Below are 5,913 nucleotides of genomic sequence, written 5' to 3' on the forward strand. Positions count from 1 at the left end.
TCCCATGTTTGTCACCTGTTAGTCTCATTGCCTCAGACAATCCACTAACATTAACCATATGTGCACATGGTGGTTTGAGGACCACATGAGTGTTATGCAATAATGCTACGAACCCCTTCCCTTCCCACTCCCTAGGAGAGAATGTATCCACTGCCGCCTGAAAAGGGAGCTCTATACCCCAGACACTTCTACACCGCGACGTCTGCGCCAGGCTGGGTCAGTCAGAGTCTCTCTCATGACAACTTGGAATCTGAATCACGTAGCTCTGGAGAACCAAGTTGGAGGTTGACGGAAACTTGAGGACTGAGACTGAGATTTGGGTGTGGCCCTGATGGGTGCGAGCAAATGGGTGGGCAGAGAAGCTGGTTTGCAGAAAGAGCAATGAAGCAGACGTGCAGCGATATGTTGGCAAGACCGTGTGGCGCGCCCCAGAGAGAGACCTGGTGGGGGGGGGCCCTCTCCCTCTGGTGACTTTCTACCTCCCAGGAAGCTCAGCTTCCTGCTTTAACAAGGAATTCTTCTGCACTCTTACAGAGCAGACTTCCTTGGTCCTTAGCAACATGAGTGTGTGTTCCTTGTAACAAAAAAGACAGAAAAATTTGAAGGAAAAGACAGATGGAAAGCAGAGAGAGAGAGAGAGAGAGAGAGAGAGAGAGAGAGAGAGAGAGAGAGACCAGAAGAAGGAAGAAAGGGAAGGAGGAAAGAGGTGGAAAGATTGCAAACTACCCTGACCCCAGTGCTGCTGCTTAATTCAGACTAGACCGGAACATGTACACAGGTGTGGAAAGGGATGGGAGCTCATGACACACAGAATCCAGGAACAGGAGTGGGAATAGTGTCACCAGAAGAGTGGGAGAGGCAGGGAGAAAAGGGGAACCAATCGCAATGATCGACATCACCATGCACCCCTCTCCAGGGGGAAGAACAACAGTAAACATGGGGGAAGGGAGAGAGCGGTCGGTGGGAGAGATGCAAATAATAACAATGTACAATCTCTCAGGGGTTATGAGGGTGGGGGGAAAGAGCTGATCTCAAGGGCTCAATAGAAAGTAAATATCAAGAAAAGAATGAAGGCAACATATGTACAAACATGCCTGATTCAACTGATGTGTGGATTGAGATAAGAGTTGTATGAGCCCCCAATAAAATGATTTTTAAAAAAAGAAAGAAGCATACAAATATGAAGATTTAATCTTTGAGTTTTCACCTAGAACTTAGTATGTGTCAAGTGAAAAACAAATTCAGCCTTTGGTAGGAAGAGGTCTTATTTAGAAAGCAACAGGGAAAAGGCAAATGTCCACCGTACTGTAACAGGTGGGAGACAATAAGAACACCCAACCACCGTTTCTGCAAACATTTAAAAGAGCTCGGTTGGTTCAGGTGGAGAGTGAGCCAATGTTTAAGGATTTCACCAACATTTGGTAAACAAGAGCTTTATTTTTGGCTGACCAGTGGGGACAAGCAATTCCATTGCTCATTTGTGAGGCCAGGAATGGGGCCTTGGAGGATGGTCTATGTTTGGCCTTTGTCTCAGATAAACCTGTGAGTTTTATCTCAGGCATTTGGAAAGGGTAGGTAAGTGCAGAAAGTCATTCTTCTGAACACAAAGGTAAGGGGAGTTCTTTAAGGATCATTATCTTCCAAGATCACAGTGTTCCCGGTAAAATTCAACAGTCGGAAATCCCTCAGGGAAAAGGAATGAGTAAAGGTCTGTCTTTCAGATAAGACAGCTCCGTGTGCCGGTGCTGGAGCCCTGCGGTGGCCAATGCCCCCTGACGTAAGGTATCTAGATCTGGAGTCAGGTATTCGAGCATCTTGAGTAGAACCTTTCCAACTGCTCTTCAACAGAGCTGGTATTCTTCACCATTCTTTTGGTCATGTGGCAGAATCTAAATTTAAATTGGTGAAAGGAAAACAGAAAAAGTCTTAGCCCACCTAGCTTCCACGTGCATGGGAATATATCTGGCTCAGCATTCTGTCCACATAGCTCAGCGCCACTTTCTTTTATATTGGCATCATTCTCAGACACACATTCCATCATGATGATAAGACGCACCCAGCAGCTCCAGGCTCCATTCCAGCAGCTCTAGAATTCCCACGGGGAGGATAGTGCATCTCTGCCTGTAGTTCCAATCACGTTCCCACGGATCATTTGGATTGGCCATGTGTTTCCCCCTATTCCAATCACTATTGCCAGGGGAATGCAACATTCTCATTGGCCAGTCATAGACCATGTGTTCTCTCGAGGGCAGGAGTGGCATGAAAATCACATAATTCAAAGAGATTGAATATGGGGGCAGAATCAGCTCCCCAAGGAAGATCAGATGCTATAACCAAAAAGAAGGGGAAGGCTTGCTGAGGAGACTTTCTTCCATGAGCGTTTGAGACATACAAGTGATAAGCAGATTTCCTTTAGAACGGAAATCTCTGGATTCTGACATTGGAAAAGTAATCAAAACATTTGTGGCCATATAGTACACACAGCTGGTCCTTGCTCACTGCACAAATATTTATCCAGCCTCTGTGATGGAGGGAGAGTGGTACCTGTAGGTGAATCAGTCGCTGTCCTGAGGCTCAGTCTCCCCACCCACAGCCTCTTTGCCAGTTCCCTGAGTCATCCTAGCCCCACCCAATGGGTTTTGCTTTTCCCACAGTTGCCTTGAACCTCCTGGGCCAGTCGCCCCACTCTTGAAGAGGAGAGGAAGGAGTGTCCTTCAGAAACAGGAGTGCTTTGCAGTAAGAAAAGCCAGCAAAAGATCTGGGTTAGGCAGGGTGGGTAGTGATGATCCACTTTGCAGTTCTTGGTGCATTTAAAATCTGATTCTTCTCTTAAAAAAAATCCATATATAACTTCACCACTTTCCATCTGTTTAAAAACAAACTCCCTTCCCAGTCTTTTAGACACAGATCGTTCAGGTTTTCCTCTTGTTTGAAGCCATCCCTGTCCCTTCCCCCCTCCCTCCCATCATCTTTCTCATCTACTTGTGAAGTGGGATTTGTCACCCCCTTTCCTGAATTCTAAAAAGAGCCTTGGTTATGTAGTGGTTAAAATGTTTGGCTGCTAACAAAAACGGTCAGCAATTCGAACTCACCAACTACTTTGGGAGAAATCTGTAGCAGTCTGCTTGTGTAAACATTTACAGCCTTGGATTCTGTGATGCTCACCCTCCAGACACGATTACCGAATACAAAATGGGTGCACAAACAAATGTGGTGAAGAAAACTGATGGTGCCCGGCTACCAAAAAAATATAGCATCTGGGGTCTTAAAGGTTTGAAGTTAAACAAGCGCATAGCTAGCAGAGAAGCAACAAGCCCACGTGGAAGAAGCACACCAGCCTGACCAATCATGAGATGTCAGCAGAATCAGCTAACGGGCACCAGAAGACCCAAAACAACAGCAACAACAAAACAAGGAGTGTCGGAGCAGAGACCCAAAACCTATCTATAGACAATGGTATCCCCTCACAGAAGGGTCACAAGGAAAGGATGAGTCAATTGGGGCAAGTACAGCACTGATGAAACACAGTATTTCTCTGGTTCTTTGAGGCTTCCTCTGCCCCACTATCATGATCCCAGTCCTACCTTTCAGTTTTGGTTAGACGGGAGCACGTACACCAGTACAGATAAGAACTCTCGACACACAGGATCCAGATCAGATAAATCCCTCAGGAACAGAAATAGGAGTAGCAATACTAGGAGGGTAGGGGAAAGGTGAAGGAGGAGGGGAGAAAGGGGGAAGCAATTTCTGTGGTTGATGCATAACTCCCCTCCCCCGTGGGCGAACAATAGAAATTGTGGGGGAAGTAGTTGGTGTAAGATATGAAAACAATAATAATTTATAATTTATCAAGGGGTCAGAGTTGTGGGTGGGGAGGAGCTGATACCAAGGGCTCAAATAGAAAGGAAATGTTTAAAAGATTATGATGGCAACGTATATACAAACATGCTTCATGCAATTGTTGTATGGATTGTTATGAGCTATAAAAGCCCCCAATACAATGGTTTTAAAAAACCCGATTTACAGCCTTAGAAAGGCTATCGGGCAGTTTGACTGTCCTAGTGTCTCTATGAGTTTGAATTGACTCCGTGGTGATGGGTGTGTCGTTCCTGCACTTTCAGAGCACAATGTCAAGGCCACAGGTAGAGAGCTTTTCATAACGTGTGATAGGCAGCTGTGTGGCTAGCCACGTCACTAGGCTGTGGGTACCTCAAAAGAGATCAGGAATGATGTTATATTTCTCTTGTATCCTACCACTTTATATAGAACCTGCACAAAGAAAATTCTCAACAAGTATTTGTTGAGTGAGTATGAACTAACTCTTAGAGAGGTCAGGCGTTGAGTGTATTAAAGGATTGTCTACCTTGAAATATTTTTCTAGAGCTCAAAGAATCCTCCCTGAAATCACTAAGTCTTTTTCTTCTAAACATCATCTTGGATGGTTTGTCTGCTGTAGACACAGCTCCAGAGAGTACTCCCGAGCCAAGAATGTTCACATCGGAAGGAACCTTTTGTGGTAATTGTGCAGAATGGCAGGATTGAGATCTCTTCAGGGAAATGCCACAGCAAGCTAATTAGTGTAATCATGCACTCAATGTTTGGATACAGTATTAAACTCTCATTAAATGTATTACAATTAATCTGCAGTAAATTTAGATATGTATTCAGTTGTGTCGTACTGAATTAAGTGGACCAATATAAATGTAAACCCTGAATAATAAGCACTAGCTGACTCTCAGAGTTCTGGGATTCTTTAATAGACACAGGCTATTAGATTTTCTACTTTGTGCTGGAAGTCACTCGTAGTTGTCAGGTGCCATCTGGTTGAGTTCAACCTTGTGTACAATAGCATGAAGCATGGCCCAGTCCTGTGCCCATTGTTGCAGTGACTACATTAATCCATCTTTCAGAGGCTCTTCTTCTTTTTCACTGACCTTCTACTTTTTCAAAGGAGCCCTGGTGGCTTCTTGGTTAGGTGTTGGTCTGCTCACTACAAGGTCAGCAGTTCGGGACCACCAGAGCCTCCATGGGAGAGAGATGAGGCTTTCTACTCCAGTAAAGACTGACAGTCTCAGGCATCCACAGAAGTAGTTCCACCTTGACATGTAAGACCACCATGAGTCAGAATTGACTCGATGGCAGTAAGTTTAGTTTTTTGGAGTCTATCAAACTTGACTCTTCTCTCCAGGGACAGGCCCCTCTTGATGACATGTCCAGAGCCAGCGAGATGAGTCATCACCCTTCAACGAGCATGCTTGCGGTATTTCTTTCAAGACAGATGGGCTGTTCTTGGCCAACACCATAATTCAAAGGCATCGACTCATCTTTATTCCTTATTTATTATCTAGCTTTCAAATGTAAAAAAATTCCATTTTTCCAGGAACATCTTAAGTCCCCTCATAGGAGATGATTGAACCAAGCCATGCCTTGGTTCCAGCTCACTTTAGTCCAGACAGTGACAATTTGCTTTTGAACACTTTAAAAGAGGCCTTTTGCAATAGATTTGCTCAATGAAATATATCCTTTGATTTCTTGACTGCTGCTTCCATGGGTGTTGATTATAGATCCAAGTAAAATGAAACCTTGCTAATCCGAGAACGTCAATTTTAAGGGGAAGGCTGTCACACTCACCATCAGAAAGAGCTTTTCAAGACACATGCTGCACAATGCAGTCAGTGATAGGATAATAGCCACATGCATACAAGGAAGACTAGTCCATACGACTTTTCCTCACGTTACACATGATTTTTTTTAAACGGATTTATAAAGTCTGAAATTGATTAAACAAGCAATACAGATTCGCTGATAATTGATAAATATTGGTGACTGGGAAGTGAAAGTTAGAAACAAAGAAGTTGGAAACAGAGAAATGATGCTAGAGATGAGATAGTAAAATATTGCCAGATTCAGTGA

Source organism: Tenrec ecaudatus, chromosome 6 (assembly GCF_050624435.1).
Source record: "Tenrec ecaudatus isolate mTenEca1 chromosome 6, mTenEca1.hap1, whole genome shotgun sequence".
In the NCBI taxonomy this organism is placed as follows: Eukaryota; Metazoa; Chordata; class Mammalia; order Afrosoricida; family Tenrecidae; genus Tenrec; species Tenrec ecaudatus.